This window comes from Etheostoma spectabile, chromosome 11, assembly GCF_008692095.1.
Source record: "Etheostoma spectabile isolate EspeVRDwgs_2016 chromosome 11, UIUC_Espe_1.0, whole genome shotgun sequence".
NCBI classification, from domain to species: domain Eukaryota; kingdom Metazoa; phylum Chordata; class Actinopteri; order Perciformes; family Percidae; genus Etheostoma; species Etheostoma spectabile.
Window position 1 is genome coordinate 21531001 of NC_045743.1, and position 18669 is coordinate 21549669.

At 42.7% G+C, this 18669-nt stretch overlaps 1 long non-coding RNA gene across 1 annotated transcript in view; it reads right to left on the bottom strand.

The window, feature by feature from the left end:
- Nucleotides 1–5280: 5280 nt before the first annotated feature.
- LOC116698093 (uncharacterized) overlaps nucleotides 5281–18669 on the bottom strand; it is a 26952-nt gene continuing 13563 nt past the window's right edge. Inside the window, exon 3 of the long non-coding RNA XR_004334109.1 lies at nucleotides 5281–5427. This is a non-coding gene — a long non-coding RNA (uncharacterized LOC116698093). The remainder of the gene's footprint in view (nucleotides 5428–18669) is intronic.

Consider the following 18669-nt stretch of genomic DNA (forward strand, 5'->3'; position numbering starts at 1 on the left):
GTGTGTGTGTGTGGTGTGTGTGTCTTGAGTGGCAATCAGGCTCTGTGTTTCAAAGGATATGGCTCTTCAGGGTCGGAGGGGCCTACCTGATGACCGCGTATATCATCAGAGCCATGAAGTGGAGAAAGGTCGTATGTACCATCTCCATGTTGTTCAAATCCATCTCCCGAGTCGGCGGCACCCGCAGACCCAAATAGAGACTGATTGTTTGGTTTTGTGTTGGGCAGCTGTGTGCCATTGCTTGTGTGGACTGTTGATTTGTTTTGCCATGAGAGTGGATGTCTGAAAGCACTTTTCTCGTGGCTGAGTAGAGGCATACTATATGGGTCAAAGATTTAATTACTGCTTCAACTTCAGGAAGATAACCATTAACCCATGGTATAGATTCAAAGTAGTACATTCCTTTGTGGTAAAGAAAATGGTTAAGTTATTCATAGGTCGCAGTCCTGACCCTCTGCAACTACTGCACACACAAACTCAACATCAACTTGCAAATTCACTTTGTTACAGTTAGACTAATGCTACTACTGTTTTAAACAGGAACTGAAACAACTGTCACGCTACGAGCTGAGAGAAAGCAACGATCTCAATGACATGACCACACGTGGCAATCTAAAGCATTTACTGTAAGCAGAAACCCAGACGTAGCTAAGTTTTCCATCCACTTATCAATCGAATTATCTGAATTTAAAAAAAAAAAAAACTCATGTGAATAAATCTGGTGAAAGTGTGTTTCAAACGGCTTTAATCCAATAAAACCTGTGGTGATGATGTCACATGCTGTTTTTGCGATCAAATTGGTATATCAAATTGATTTTAGACATTTGAAGGTGTTTCCTTTTCATGGATCCTAAAAAAAAGAAAATTATTTTTTTGATTGAGTTGGAAGCAATCTCTTGTCCCACTGTGCACAGCAACACTGAAATAATATGCAATAATTAAGCATAGCTCATCAATTGCACACCAGTAATAACTTATATTGCCAACATCATATTAGGGTCATGGACACGTAAATTCTAAGATGGTCCAGCGCCCACGTTTGCTTACAACAGCTTTGTTTGTCATTACTTAGAGTTCCTCATAGGGACCACGAATTTACGCACTCCAACTTTAATTTATTTTTAACCTTCTGAGGCCTGAGGCCATTTTTACAGTTTATTGTCCTCTGGATTTATTTTATAAAAGGCTTGTAAAACACACACCCTGTTGTCTACAGTCAGATATTAACTCATTTTTTTTAGGACAAACTGGTTTATTATAATATTTGGGGTTGCAGTGAGGTCCTTGCATGTTAAAAAAATGGCCTTAAAGACAAATTAATAAATAAAATGGAACATGAACTTCCAGATATGTATTGATATAACAGACAGAGAAGTAATGCATAAGTCATTTTCCATTCTAAAACACTTCTCATATGTCTTGGGAGTCACACTGGTGCAGAAATAATCATAACTTATACAGTTGACAAAATACATCATTTTGGTATGGTCGTTACATTAGGACTTTCAGTCAGAGATCACATTGCAAATTTTGGAATGTCGCTGATGCATAGATAATATCTGATTTCATGTGTTAAACACCACCTCCTCTTTGTCGTAATGGCCCGGTGATCCGCGTTGAAGGAAGTTTTCCTCAGAACTGTTTGGTGTATTTCTAGCTACATAGTTCAAGGGTTTTCCCCTTGTCATAATGGTCCAAAATGATATGAAGGCACAGATAGCACAGTGGATTTAAAAAAAAAATTAAAAGTTGCCAGACCCCCCTAAAGCAGTGATCCTAGACCCTCCAATGGTTGTATCAGTAAGGGACTGTCTGAGGTAATAGGGCTTTGTTCCCTACTGCATTTTCATAAAAGTGATAACATGGTGCAGATTGACTGCCCCAGTCCCCGCATCTACTGTAGCCACAGTAGTCTTTGAGAGGGCGTAGTTAGCGTTAGACCGCGGTGGGTGCAATTTATCCCGATTGGCTCATCTGTCACTGGCAGCTAACGCTAACAGTCAGGCAGTCCCCAGCGCTGATCGTCCTCCAAAGAACAGAGAGGGCTGCTCTCGGTCATTAAACTGAGATTTGCTCTCTGCTCCTCTTTCTGCTTTTTTTCCCCTTTTTTTACACCCCAATCTGTCAATCTGTTACACTCTGATTGACAGTCTCCCCCTCTCCTTTCTTCTATTTCTCCTTCCATTGCTGTCGTCCACGGCCAGCCACCCCTTTTGTCTTATTGTGTCTTGTCGTTCTCCCTTACCTGCATCCCCCGTTGGTCCCTTGTTTATGAGCCGGAGTCGCAGACAGCCAATGCCCCTGTCCTAATTATCTATCAGCTGATGAAGGCATTTAGAAATGTATTATTAAAGCAAACAGAGGAATGGGTCTTATGCGTGTCCTCCCGGGAGCCAAGGTGACATCATTAGCCCTGTTCACAGGCCCCGAGCCTGGAGGAGGGTAAGAAGGAGAGCTGGGCGACAGGGGGGTGTCTGAGTTGTCGGAGTCATTAAACTGGCCGTCATTCATTATAATGTGCTGTCATCCGTCTGTTCCACTCTTGTAATTCAGCCCCTCTTTGAAGTGAAGAAAGGACAGAGAGAGAATACAGAGACTGAGGTAGCCATAGAGACATTGTGAGATAAAAGAAAGGAGGAGATAGGAAAGAGGGAAGAAACCCTTTCTACTTCTACACATCTTTCTCAGTCTGCTTTGATACATTTCTGCTCATTTGGTACTTTATTCTTTCCATCTTCTTCCCTTTCTCTTCGGTCTTGTCCTATTTGTGGACGCCATGACTTTTCATTAGCACCATCACTGTTCAAAAATGTCAAATAGTGCAACCTGTTTGAACAAGTATGTACGAAACAAATTACATCATCATCAGCATCCCTGTACATTGCTAATTCTACTATTAGCACAGGGAGCCTAGTGATGGCGCAGTGTAAATGACCCACGCCTTTGGTGTTGGTTTGATTCCCACTGCGATACATCACCAATGTGTCCCTAGCAAGGCACTTACCCCCTATTGCTCCTGATGTGCAATCTGTGACATAAACAGCAATTGTAAGTCGCTTTGGATAAAAGCATCACCTAAATGTCATGTAATGATAATAACCAGCAGGTTGTCTTTTGCATTGGTAGCATTTAGCCTGCGACCTTAGCATATTCGCGCAAGTACTCAATTTAAAGCTTGGCATTAGATGACTTGGTCTTAAATATGGATAGTGTATATTTGTGTCACACAAATGTTGCCTTTCCTGGTTTTAACGTTGCGCATTACAGAAAGGAATGTCGAACTCTCATTGGGGGGTATATTTGTGAAAGTACCAACACGTCAGCCTAATCACAATTCAATTATTCTCCTTATATGTACACCTAGATTACATCACCCAATCTCCCGTGATGTATGTGTCATCACCCAGTCCTTTTGTGGTGCGAAGTAAATTGAAAAACAATGGGTCGGGGGCCGTTTAGAGTCATGTCCTGGTAATGTACGGTAATGCGTTAGACGTGACATTGTTTGAGAGCTCATTCTGCATCTCCTCATGATGTAGAGCTCTATTGTATGCCAGACTATCCAAGTTTTTTTTTTAAAGCAGCACTGGCTTTGAATTTTGGCACATTTACTGACTTTAGGACTGTTTACTGTACGTAAAATAAGACAAATGGAGCAATCACAGGCGTTGCACAGCTTGGGCAGAAAATGCTCAAACTACGTTTGCCTCTAAGAAAACCCTCCCACTGTGCTCACTCACAGTCTTTGTGTTTCTGTAGGTGTGTATTGTTTCCAGTTCACACTCCACGTTTACTCTTGCAATTACTTGAGCTGTGGCACGAGACCCAAGCTCTCGTACAAACCGATCTCTCCACCAACAAGACATTACACACCAAATAAAGCATTGGTAATCATTGTTTTGCGTTGCACCATTTGTCATTTAATGAGCACCACAATGGTAAAGTCGTCAAAGACGGTGTCATTACCATTCAAGGCTACCACACCATACACCACAAACACCAAATTAAACCAATGCACCTCATTTGAATACCTTGGCACTTCAGCCCTTATCACCTAATGCTTGTGTTTGCCAGGAAACAGTAAAACAAAATAGCAGATTCCCTGTATGAAACAAATGGATTTCTAAAAAAGATTGGGCTTTTGCTCTATTGCAGGACCATGAATTATTGAAACCATATCAATAAAGTGGTGGATACAATTTGATTAAAGATACATAATTTCAGGAGCAGGGCCACACCTCAACCACTCTTCCTGGCCTTCCTAAAAATACCCACCTAAGCCGTCCTTCCATTCACCCCTCCCTCCAACCCTGTATTTCCTTCCTCTCCTTTAGGACCTAAAGAGAGTCTGTATGTCCGGATGCACGTGGATTCCCGACCCAAGCCTCCCCACAACAACGCGCAAAAAGATGACTTCAAGCACTTCATGCCTTGCACGCAATTAGGAGTGTCACGATTTTCCCACACCCACAATTCAATATGTTCAACAGTGCCGGCAAGCCACATCAGATCCACTATCTGCAGAAGGTACGTTACAACTGACTTTGGTTTCTCAGCGTCTACCATTTTTACCAGGTGCAATTGAATGCAACATGAGTTTAACGAGGGGCACCTATCCACCATGGAGTCCTGTCGAGCTTAGTCTGGCTATAACCAACCAGCCAAGCTCATAGATTTGAGATTGAGCATTGGTCGGGGTCCTGCTCTGTAATGTTCTCTGCACAGAGCGTGACCAACGACTCAATGTACGCAATTGGTATCCTCTTCAACCAATCAGACCAACGGTCCAGGTGACGTAGAAGCGACAGCGCATCCCGGATTGCTGTGCTTTGGTGGTGTTCGTTGTGCCCACCGCCATGTTTGAATGTAAACAGAACTGCTTTTCTCTACTGTCATCGTGTTTAAACCTGCCAGTGGCTTCGCCGGTGGATAACCCAGTTTGTGATTGTTTTCCGCAAAATTGTGAACTGAACGCAGGAGAATTAAACATAAAGGTTTCCAATCAAGATGCAGGACGAAATCCAATTGCCGGCACAGTGGGTCGGGGTTCCCATGTCTAGTCAAGCCATCATGGCTTTTCTCGTGTTGTTTGTTCATAACTTCTACATAACTGACAAGAAGGAAACTGTTTTCCTGTTCTGTTCTTCTCCGTCATCTCGGACTCAAGCAGTTGCCATGGTGTCTGGAAAATTGCAGCTACAGGCTACCGGTAAACTAACCTTACCCTTGTCTTTAGCTGCATGCTACCAGTGGTAGCTATGTTCCCCGTGTTCTTTAGCTGCATGCGCACAGCCTGTAAGCTAACATTACCCTGTGTCCTTTAGCCTGCATACTATCAGCCTGTAGCTAACGTGACCCTGTGTCTTTACTGCAGCTCTCAGCCTGTAAGCTAACGTGACCCTGTGTCTTTAGCTGCATGCTATCAGCCTGTAAGCTAACATTACCCTGTGGCTGTGGTCTCAATCGCGCACTTCTGTACTAAATACTAACTATTTGAGTACATAGTGCGTTCACATTGTCGAAGTTGCGTCAAATGCAGTGCCACTAAAGTCCCGATGGTGCCTCAAACGTCCAACAGTTGAGTGCGGACCGATGGACACTTTCCACACCTCAACGGGTCGCCATCTTGGCGACGTAGCTGAAGGGGCGGAGCTAACAACCGTTGAAAACTTGATACGGCGGCCGAAGACGCGATAGCGACCAACGGAGCAATACAAAGTTGACGTGAGTCTTTTTTGCTATACATATGCCCCTTGTAAATTTATCTTGGTTATTTACAGGTCGAAATAATTTTATACCATGAATTAACGTTTTTAGTCCTCGTAATTTGACGTGCTAGCAAGCCAACTTAGCTAACTAACAACGGCGTTTATACCCATATGAGCAAGATAATGTTATAACTAACGTTCCATGTGTTGGTGTAACTGTTGTTTGTGTTTACACTTTCGCCCATTGTAGACGATTTTTAGTGTTAGATGTATGATCTTAACAAGGTGTTCATATCTGATGTGAGCGTGTAGCGTCTCCAAAATAGCGATCAGCTGATTGTCTTGCCGGGAACTTTAACATAAGCGTAACGCTAATGTTAAACGCTACCTGTTAGGACTGGGGGTCCTGTGTCCACCTGATGTAGTCTGATATACTGCTGCCTTCCACCTGATGTTGTATATACTGTTTATACTGCCTCCACCTTATGTATATACTGTTTATACTGCTCCACCTGATGTTATTCTGTTTACTGCCTCCACCTGATGTATTACTGTTTATCTGCCTCCACTGATAATCCTGTATAACCCTCTCTTCAGGACAAACGAGGAATGAAGGGCTGTCATTTAGGGGCAACGATGGCCATCAGACCGTAGAAGGATCCCCTGGAGATTCTGAAGTCACCCCCCTCATGTCCCCTGTCCCCATCAGACTAGCTACGGCCTTGGCGGCCTGCCAGCACTAACAGGCAATTTTTAAATAAATTATATAAAAGTATAACTTTTGTTATCTTTTTGTATTACACGTTGCATGACTGTAGCAGCATATAATGATATAATAATGGGTCCTATTTAAATGTTCATTCTGTTACCTCTGCTTTCTCTATTGTATTGTCACTGTTGAAAGACCATTTAGAACAAAAATTCAACTTATAATAAAAGATGTAATGAGGTTTGTCTATTAGGTAATTTGTTGGTTAATGCTTCATACAACAGTCTTATCTATGGGCCAACAGGAGTCCTCCTGAAACCGTTGAGCATTAAAATGAACATAACGTAATGCTGAATATTTATTTTACTTATTTTTAGAGCGAAACATAAGCATAATACATAAAAGATGGACTGCAAGAATAGGTATAATTAATGAATTAGAGTGCATTAACAAGAACGATATTACATACAGTTGTGTTACGTTTTTCACAAGCTAATGAGGGGGTGACATGACGGCGGTGTTGCAATCGTCATCCTGGCGTGCCACGTGCAAATAAATATCACTTTTTTTTTTTGTTTAAAGTATCAAACAAAGCATGTGATAATTTTTTCGACGAAACACATAGGCGACTGACGCTCTGCCAGGTGAAATTCCCAAGTGTACAGAAAAGAAGGAATGGAATGTGATTCGTCATTTCCGGTAAGCTGCACATGGCGCGTTGAGCAAAACACTCATCTGTCAAATATTACGCACTATGCAAGTAGTACGTAGTGCAGACGAAGTGTACTCTCTGTAAGTAGCACTAAGGGAAGTGCGCGATTTGAGACACAGCCTGAGTCTTCACTGCCATGCTTCAGCCTACAAGTAACGTTACCCTGTGTCTTTAGCTGCATGCTACCAGCCTGTAAGCTAATGTTGCACTGTGTTCTTTAGCTGTACGTTACCAGAGCTGGGTAATCTAATGTTACCTTGTGTCTTTAAGCATGCTAACCAGCCTGTACTAACCATTACCCTGTGTCTTTAGCTGGTAAGCTAATGTGGCCCTGTATCTTTAACTTCATTTTATAGCCTTAGCTACTGTTACCTCTGTCCTTTAGCTGCATGCTTGCAGCCTGTAAGCTAATGTTACCTTGTGTCTTTAGCTGCATGCTTTCGCCTGTAAGCTAACGTTATCCTGTGTCTTAGCTGCATGCTTTCAGCCTTTAACTAACGTTTACCCTGTGTCTTCACTGCATGCCTTGTGCCTTGTCTGCTTGTTTGCTTACAATATATTGTGATCCTTGTCAACAATAAAAAGCACCTGACCTGATGGGAGTGAGAATGCGTTGAACTCCACCGGGTGGAACCATATTTAACAGCAAACTGCATTTGAATTATCCATGTCCCTTTTTTGCGAGGGAACTGCAAAGATTTACCATCTCTTATCATTTTTAGGTTATTTATCGAGACTCACCTGCCCAGGGACTGCGGGAACACAGGAAAGATCCCTGTTTATGTACCAGGCTCTTCATAGTTCACTTCGACCTTTAAAAGCAGAGTTTTTTCTTCCTTTCTCAGTCCCGATGGTTTGGTTTCGCTGAGGCGAGCACAAAACCCAGCAGCCGACATGCCTGACGGAGAACCGGCGGAAAAGAGGTAATCCCCTTAGAAGATGACAGCGTTTAAAAGCCAAACAGAAGACCACAGGACATCTGGATCCATCCGCCTTAATGAACCCCACGCAGCACTCTCGCCTGATCTTGCAATTATTCTCACTTTCCTCCTATTTTCATATATTTGCCTTTACTTCACATCAAATACAGCGCGGTTGGCCGCCATCACCCTATTATTTGCGTAACCCCTGACCTCCTCCCCAGCATTGTGTTGACAAACATGATGTATGCTTTGTGGCATGCGGTTCACAACGCACGGCATTTGGTTACACGTTCACAAGTGTTTTACTATCAGGAGGCCAATTATTGCAAATGGGAAACCGCTCTGGATTTATTGTGTCATGTTCTCATAGCTGACTTTTGAGCCTTGTTATACTTTCCGCCTCGCTGTGATAACAGATAGGTTTTCATCGCTTTCCTTACTTTTTTGCAAGCCATCCTGCCACAGTAGCTGTGGGTTGGTTGTCTTACCTTTCTTCCTTTGATGTGGAGTCTATTTTTTTCACATACAAGTAATGAAAGCGGCACACTACTCACACATTGACCTTATGAATGACTCATACCAAATACTTTTTATAAATTGCCCCAACTGACCTTTCCCTACCCGCCCACTTCAGGTCTGCTTTCGTTCTCCAGGATGAACTATATATTACAGAATGCTTTTTACACATATTAGATTTGTTGACAATAGGAATAAGATTACACCAGCCTTATTCCTTCAAAGTGTGTGGTCCACAGGGTATCACCGACAGATGATAGCTCGTAGCTAGCTGAGCTCATAACTGTGCACAAAGACTGCTTAGGGAACTCAGCAATAAGCAGAAGCTTCAGTTTTCCGTCACTGTCTGTCTCACAGGTACAGTAGGCTACTGCATAGATTACCAAAACACACAATAACTGTAGTTAAAGATAACTACTTTTTTTTTTCCTGCAGCCTGGAACATCTTGCTGGCCCTCACTTATAACTTGCGTTTGACCCTAATCAGGCGTAGGGCGTGTGTACACCAAATCCCATGCAGGCTCGCAATTTATCATTTGAACGTGAGCGCCGGCTGCAAAAACTCCGTCTGGTCCGACCTCGTGTACGCAGTTTTTTTGAGTCAGTGTGGCCCTTTGCAGGCTTGCCTGACTCTGACTCGCGAAAAAAACATGAGTAAATAAAAAAACACTGTTGGAAACTCTTGCTACAGTGTGTTATTTAAATATAGGTACACCTACCTGTATTCCAAGAGATTGCAATACACCTATATGTTTACTATTAGGATTATAGTAGGTACACCTACATTGAGCCTGAGAGATTGCAATATAACCTATTAGTTCCTGTTAGGATTATACATATGTCAAGGAGTATAATTAAATAAACTCATCTGGATTCCAATTTAATACGGCAACACTGTTGACCCCCATCATGATGTGACTTTGTTACACATGCAATATGGTTGCTGTGTTGTAGTTTTCTGTTGTCTCCCTTCACTCTTTCACAGTGAGTGGACACGCCCCCTCCTGCTGCGCTCTTCCACACCTGGCACCCCATCCCTAATCAGCGCAGCCTGCATCTCATCTGCTCCCCATCTGCCTTTAAGACCCAATCTGATTTTCTCTCCCTGGCCTGATTGTTGCAATTTCATCAGTTCACCATTTACATTCTAGTTTTCTTGTCGTGTACTGTCTGTCTGTTCTAGAAATACTCACTTCACACCTTCTGCCACTCCAGCTTTTCCTCAGCCCCAGCACCTCCTCCACCAACCCAGCACCTCCATTGCCTGCTCACCATCATCGGAGCTACCACCTCAACTGCAGCCCCAGTCACTTCGGACCCAGCGTCCCCACAGCAGCAAAATCTCTCAATACATTTAAAAAGAGTTTTGTCCCCAAGCCAGGCAATACTATGGTTTAGGTATGAGTATGTTGCATTTAAAACATTTTCTGTCACACAAATCTTTTGACAGCATGTGTATTGACCAGGGATATCACAGGATGGAATGAAAGGGGGGGAGGGGAGCTTAGCCCCCAGGCATGCAAAATGTTGCGTTCCCATCTTTTGTTACAGTATAGAACACAGTTTAATGTCAATAAACCCAAGACGTAACAAGCAAAAAAGCGACAGATCACCCTGTTCTCATCCCAAAAGTAAAATCAATGCAAATCTGCTTTGAGCAGGGGTCTTCAACGTTTTTCAAGCCAAGGACCCCCACTTAAATTGTGTTATAAAACTGGTCCTATAGTGCCATGTGTAATGTAACTTGTTATTGTGCCTTCAATACTAAAATACTCAAATAATACACAGGTTCATATATCTGCATTGATGACTGAAAGACATCTTCTGCCTCCATTTATCTGTTTACTACAGTGTGTTGAATTCATGTTAATGTGTATTTAAAGACTTTCAATAGTGGAAAAATTGCAGGGGGGAATATAAAAAAAAGCTAATCAACCAAAACTTTTCGCGCCCCCCCTGCAGTACCTCCGCGGACCCCCTAGTGTCACGGACCCCCTGTTGAAGACCCTGGCTTTAGAAAATGGAACGCACCGTGCAGAGCGTCAGCTTGCCGCTGCGCTGTAAGATGACGTATTATTAGAGGAAAATCCGTGTGTGTAGAGCCTGTGGACGGTCAAACAACACAGGTCTTTGAGCCTGAAAACTTTCGTTTATAACCCCACCCTACAATCTATCCTGACCCAACTGTCCCGTTCTTGTCCCGCGTGTCACATGAACGGACCTTTCAGAACCCACCACCGATTTTTCCTATCTTAATTTGCGTCAAATGTCCCGACCAAGCGCGTTTAGATCTTGATTTTAATGAAGACTTTTCAGCGTTGATGACAACCCCAAGAAAGCGTCTGTATTTCCTATGGGAGTGAAATGTGTTGGACAGATATATTCTATTCCTCCGTTCTCCTCTGAAGAAAGTGACTGTAATGTTAGCTTTAAGACACTCACAGCTGATATGGGGGGGGGGGGCTCCTGCTACTTCTTCTGTGGGCTTAGACGTAAATGCTATCCGTCTGCTTGTTTAAATGTGTGATAAAGCAATAACATACTATTCCTTTCTCTATTAAGAAGTTGGAGCTCAAAATAAGACTATTTACTTACACTAATTACTGTATGCAGATTGGTTCAATCAAGTGTCATGTAAAATACATATTCAGTCCAGCATGAATCAGTATACAGACAGGTCGGTGTACATGGACAATCAACAGTACAAGAATACAATTTTAATGAATAACATTGTTGTTGATAGGGTCCTTTTGAAAGTGACTACTGTCTGAATTTAATAACCTGTAAAAACATAACTTGCTTGGCAAAATAGCCTAACAGTATCCTAGCTAGACCAACCTAGATGCCGAAGTGCGTGTCTGTTTTTTATTTGTCCCTGTATGTGTTTGATGTGACCGCAGGACCGTTTGTCTTGTGCTCCATACCGACGTGGAAAATCAATCCCACACCGACCATTCGGCAAGACAATCAAACAGTTCCCAAGGTATGGTGAACTCGTTCCCTCTGAAAGGGATGTGGTTTCCTTCATCGCGCTCCGAGATCTCCAAACTCGTCTTTGAAAGGCTCCCATCCGACAGATCTCTTTCCATCAATTTACAGATTACCCTATCCTGGTTCGGCCTCTTCTTGGCACCAAGTGCCACAAGGAACATGTGTATCTAGCGTCAAGGGCATCTGCCTGTTACTCATGATAGTGTGGCTTTCATTTACCACATGGTCTACACTGTTTGTCTCTCAAATAGTGTTGGTCACGCATCCTTACCAGTGTTTGGGGACTAAATGTATCGTGAGAGTTCAGTGTCTTCTTCTTCTTTATAACTCAGAACTTGGTATTCATCTTTAAAAGTTTCTGAATTTTTTATGCTTTAAGACTATGTACTATTTAAACATATTTAGACATGTAAAAGTTCTGTGCCATTCAATAGTCCGGTTATAGAAGCAACGGTACTCCCACTGATCTTACACCTAAAGTTTAGAGATGCACCGAAAGAAAAGCCAAATACAATGATAACTTGTAAGAAAGCCAACCCAAATGCGTTTTTTTTTGTTTGTTTTTTTAACTTTTTTTCCGCTGTAGGTTTTGCATGGAACAGACTAATACCTAGTCATAATCATTCATATTGACTTTTATAGCGCTTCCACACTGCCGACATTTGTAAAGTGTGTGCCCGGTTACTCTAGCTGGTGGCTTTTTGTTTGCGTCATAAAATCGCAGTTGTTCGGTAAAATGCATTAAGTCTTTTTTAAACTCGGCTGGACTCCACAAGACGTATTTTGCTATTTTCAAGCGAATACTTTGGTTGTAGAACTTTGGTGCATCCCCTAATAAAATACAGTTCACCTTTCAGGGAGTGTAACTTCTACCGTATATGATATACTGGAGGACTTTATATTTTAACTGCATTATTTATACCATAAACTGCCAACTAAGTGCGTGTTAAAAAGACAAAAACTGGTTTTTCAACAGTGTGAAGTTCAACAAGACTTCTACTACTAGATTTATATCAGGATTCCAGGCAAGCCCTGACTCCCACTGGCCCTACACTCTGCAAGGGCACAGTTTAACACATTCGTTTTACACCACACACAACACCACCACACACAACCACACACCACACACACACCACACACACACAGATTTATAAATTCCATCTCTGGCGGAACGTGTATTGCAGGCACAGGGTGGTGATCGCTCATTTAGCCTGGTACGGGGGGTGTGGTGGTGAATTGAGTGACGGTCCATGGTGACCAATCTCATCACACAGATCAGTTGACAGGAAGGCCACACTCCCCCCACCTGTCTCCCACCCCATACCGGTGCTAATCATACACACTTCCACATCAGTCCTGCCAGGGTTACACAGGACAGACAACCATTAGTATGAAACTAGCAATAGCCACTTTGTTTGCATATAAATAACCAAATTAGGAAAGACTGTATACACTTAAACAGACTCTGTCTGAGACTGTGTGCCTATAGCTAAGCAAGTCTATTTGTCAAGAAAATGATTTGAACTATATTGCCGTTTTCCCGACGTAAATAAATAGGTAATTTTGCGTAAGAGCTTTTTCAAGGTCGAAATTGAAAGGCTTACTAGTTATAGGCAATACAAATTACATTATCTGGACTTAATTGAAAGTCTGGTATTGTGGTAATTCTCTTTAAAGCAAGAAGGTCTTTTTTTCGTTATTGTACCATTCTACTAGGTTAAATTGGAGGTGCGACCTTCACATGTAGATATTTAAAATGAGTATGGCAAAAAAAATGAGTGAAGCAATCAGCAGTATAAGCCCCCGCAAATGGTGATCAAATTCACGTACTTTATTCACTGAATTATTTCAAATGTCTTGGTTGTCCAACCTTCAGTAAACAGAAATCAAGGCCCTGGATGACCATTTACCTTTATAGGGATTATGTTTGTGATTGTTTTAAGAATGCACATAAACCAAGCCCATTATCTCCCATCCCAGAATGCTGTTGGTGGATTGGCCAACCTGCTCTGGCGTGCTATGGAACGTGAACTAGGTAGTCGCCAACTACAGATAATGGTAATGCCAGAACTACACAAATAGTACATGAAGACCCTAACTGTGCATAACATAAAACCCGCAATTTTTTTTGAATTGAATAAATGCCCAATGGGAGACCGTAGGTGTTCTGTGGAAAATTTGAGTAGACTTGTAAAAAAAAAAAAAAAAAAATCCGACTTTCATCAGCATCCAAAAAGCCTGCCGCAATCCACAGAATGACTGCGCAATTAAAAAGCACAGTTACAGAAGTAGGAGAAATACAGATGAGATACGAAATATGGCCTTTTCATCTTCCCCAGTGGTAAAACAGGGTGAGACAGGCGGGTCAGAGTAACACGGTATTTTAGGGTTGGACGCAAAGCAGTCCAATATTCTTTATGCTTTGGGTACAAGTCTGTCAGGGACACGATGGGCCCTATTTAGTCCCTAGTCATAGTAGTGTGGGGAACCATCATTGCACATTTGGATTTAAAGTGGCGTAACCGGTGCTGTCGACGCACTGAAACGACATCCAACCAATCAAGAAACGAACACTTTTGAGTGACACGTGCTGGCTATGGGATGGGGCTGTGCTGTGGTTGTTTGAACGCAGGAACAAAATGGAACTTTTGTCAAATTTCATACAATCACAAACGGGGGAACTGAATCCTTGTCTGGGGGCGGGAGCAAGCAGTCAACAAGAAAAAAGACCCGTGTGACAGCTCTATTTCTTGCATTGTTTTCTATTTTTAATATCTTACATTGAAATCGACTCAACATATTTGTTTAGAAAGGATACTGAAATGTCACATGTTAAGGGTATTGAATAGACATTGGGGTGACAAAAGAAGCAATTTTGGTAAGGCGCTATATTTAACCATTTCGGCAATTGAACAGAGCTGCTTTTTAAATATTAAAGCACAGCAATGTAAAACACGCCTAAATATATAGGTATGAAATACAACATTACACTACATGTCGAAATAACTATTCAGATCCCGGTTTGGACCTTGCTGGGAGGAAATGTTCACTTTGACCTCTTTGGATACCATTGAATAAATGCCTCATGACCTATAGCGTATGGACTTAATCAACACACCCATACACATCACTGATTGATGTGAGGAGTACAGCTAGATGAACAATTCTGTTCGCCCTGATTCTTTTAGTCTCGGGGCACTAAACCCCATAAAAGCTTACAAAGGCCCCTTTGAGGCTTAAAAAGTCAAGGAGTGTCACATACTTCCAGCACATGGCTTTCCCTCATCCCCCCCCCCCACCCCCCCGCCCCAAGCCCCCCCCCTCCCCCCCCCTTGTGTCTCTTCTTCTGATTATTCCAACAATGGTGGCCAAGGTTGACGCCACCTACTGCTCATCCGCTTAGGCGTGGGTGGGTGTGGGGTGCCTGGTGGTCCTGGCTCCGGGATATTATCATTATCCGATTTAAATTTTAGGAAAGGGACGAGAGGAAGAAAGGCAACTAGATTGAGAACAAATAGCAAGCCCCCCCACCACTCTTACCATCTCTCCATCTGGAATACTATAACTGGCACAGCCACTGGTCCCCCATAGCAGTAGGTCTCACTATGTCCTGGCGGCTGACTCTAGGTGTATGGTGTACCGGGTCCTTTGTCAAAAGGATCCAGTGTAGTGGAGGATGATGCAGCGAGGCTAGGAGACCTAGGTGCCATTTAGCAAGCCAAAGGGTGTCGAGAAGGACGCTATAAAAATGTAAGATTTGTCCAGACTTACCTGGTTAATGTAATCTGTAACATGATACAGCAAAAGTGATCAACAATTAACTTATCCCTTCAGTTCAGTATCTTTAAGGGGAAATTCCCTGCAACACACCAGTTTCTCGCTTATTTGGTGCCGCACCAAACACTCATTGAAATTATATGATGAATTTGTAACTAATAAAAATCAATGATGTGTATCCAGGGATTCTCAAACTTTATACCAAGTGTCAAGTCTGATTTTATAATACAAATGTCACCAAGATCCCGAGAACGTTTGTTCATAAGCATTTTACTTTTATTAAACTTCTGTAAACTTACACGCAGTTTTTTGGTTTAAGTTACTTCAAGTTAAGGCGTCAATAGAAAAATTACAACCAAGCCCACCAAATTAACTCTACTTATTGAATCTGGTATCCATTTCCAATTTTATCAGGAAAGGTAATAAGGTTCCGTTTAACGTTGATGCTAGAATTATTAGTATAAAGTCAAAGTCTTAAATTACATAAACCTGCAGTGCTAGTGGCAGGCTAATACATGGTCTTGCTTAGCTTCACCTTTAGATAAAAGAAAAGATTTGAAATATTGCCTGGCCTGCTGCGATAACGATTTCTTTCACCACTTGGGGTGGAGGGGGGGCAGTGTACACCAAGTTGTGAATACATCACTGCGTTCTTTTTTACGTTGATATGAACACCTGGGCTACTTACACATCAAGTCTGTACACATGGAGCAACTTATAGGTTCACATGATGGCCCCACAGCACATGGTCCCACAAGCCCTATGATCCACACAGCCCATTGGTCCTACCAGCCCCTATGTCCCACAGCCCAATGGTCCCCGCAGCCCACTTGTCCCGCAGCCCAATGGTCCGCAGCCCTATGTCTCCGCAGCCCTATGGTCCCGAGCCCTATGGGTCCCGCACGCCCAATTGGATCCCCACCCTATGGTCCCACAGCCCTATGTTCCCATCATTCTAAGATTTTGTCTTAAAAGAAGGGTAGGGTTAGGTTTTTCGGTTAAACACAATGTCTAGGGTTGGTTATCGGAGATTATGGTAACTCAACCTGGCATAAGGGGGATGACTCTGATACAATTCCATGAAAATAATTTGGGAACATTGTACTGGTTTGGGTATTTTGCTTTGATTTTGTTCCTCCTTATTTGGCATGTTGGTTCTGTCTCGGCTCCTAGTTTCCTCCCGGTCTTGTCCCCTCGTCTCTGGTCATGATCCTTCAGGTTTTGTTGCCTTTCCTGCCAGTGTTTGTTTGCAGTCTCCGTGTACCATGAGGTTATGTACTTCCTTTCCAGGTGTTCCTGTTTTTGGTTTTTCCATTTTTGTCTCTTTTGCCTTTTGTGATTTTTAATTATTTGGTTTTGACTGTTGTGGTTTGCGGATTCATTTTGTATTCCCTGTGTTTTTTTGGTAAAATAATCCTCACTCTTTACTCTCCCTGCCTGCCTGTCCTCTGCGCTTTGGTCCTCCTATCCCTACCATCACAGGACATAGGCATAATTTGAATTTTTTTTTTTTGGAAATTGGGGAACAAGACACGCTCCCAAATGAACACATCCACCGCCAAATGCTGTTAAATATGCAAGGATGGTAGACTTTTGGTTCACTAAGCACGCAAAAAACCCAATGGTATCTCTTGAGTGGGCTTTTAAAATTGTAACCACCCGTGATTGCACCCTTGAACTCGGCGCCCTGTCTACCCTACGGATGCTTTACATTGCAGAACCCAGAATCACCCAAATTTCTTTTCTTATGAATTCATTTTGATGTAGAGTCAGGAGAGTATAATAGCCTGTAAATCCTATCGTACTGGGGCATCACAAGTAGTTTTGATTACATACACACTACTACTTTTCAGCATTTGAGAATTTAAGATTGTGAAGACTCAACATCATCCTCCCCTCAATGCGTACTGGACTGCTTGTGTATTATTCCCACCTTATTATCCAAGAGGCTGGCATTATGCTTAGAACTTTTTCTGAATTTCAGTTAGTATGTAGTCTGGGTGTTGGCGCCATTGTTTTTCCTCAGCGTAGGCACAGGCAACAGTAAAAAGGATCACAGTCACTAAGTAGCTGGCACCAAACATGATTTAAGTGGACAGAACGAGTCGAAGTGCTCAAGTGTGGGTGTGCGTGTGTTTTTGTGAGTCTGTGTGTGGTGCAGGGCTTTGGTCATCTGAGTTGTTTCCTCCCTCTTTGTGTTTAATCAACCATTTAATCAACTTCATGGGTCAACAGCAGAACAGTGAAGCGTTCCTGGCTGAAGCGTAAGATTCCTTCACCGGCTCGGTCCACCATCACTTGCATGTGGAGAGAAAGGACTCAGTTTTACATCTTGTACACACCGATCTTCTCCCTGGACTCAAACGGCTGTCAGATTGCCCAGCGCCCATTTGACACGCATCCAGTCATGCAAAGCTTGCACGCGCCATAATTTGAAACTTTTTTCACCATTGCGTGAAGTCGTGAACAGGAAATTGTGGGTCAAGTTTCATTGTTTATTGATAATTATAATGATTATGTTCTGTTTATGGTAAAGCAACTTCACTGAGAAGAAACAACTTCAGCACATCCAGGGGTCTACAATATCAAAATTACATACCATGCCAATCCCAGTAAAATAACACGAATTCTTGATGCCCTTTTCTCCCAACGCCCAAGACCCATTCTAGACTTCCAGGCATCCTTGACAAAAGGGGACAACAGTGTTTGCTAAAAGTGCTAGCTCAGGCTAAAGATATTCGGCTACAAGGGACCGGCATTTAGTCTTTTCAACTTTGTCTACTCCATTGAATTATATCGCTAGAGTACTATGATCCGAGTCCCCAGGCTGTAATTGGAAAGACAAGGAACGTGAGTTTGCAGTGAACATGTCGCTTTTTAAGTTGGTAGATGACTCTCGTTCATATTTTTCCGAAAATATAAGCGGAGTAATGGGCGTGACTTTGGCACTTGGTTGGTGCCTCCTTCTTCTCATGTATCACTGGACAACTCCTCAGTTCCTACCAAATCAGTTTCTGGAACGTCGCAGCACTGACGCTGTCTAACCTAGCACGTCGCTAACTGTGGCCTACGTGCTTAAAAAACAAGGGCACTCGTCGTGTTAGTCACTTTAGAACCAGAAGGGACGCATCAAGCATCGGTTCTTGTGACATCCCTATGCCATCAATTCAATGCAAGTCCACGACTGCTTCACCGCTCTCTTCTCTATATACTCTGGCATCCTTACCTGGGGTATCCCCAAACCCTTGGGGGACAAATCATTCGGCTGGATTCTCACTTATTACAGGTATACATCTTTGTTGCCTTAACGCGTTCCTTTTGTGATTGTATTTT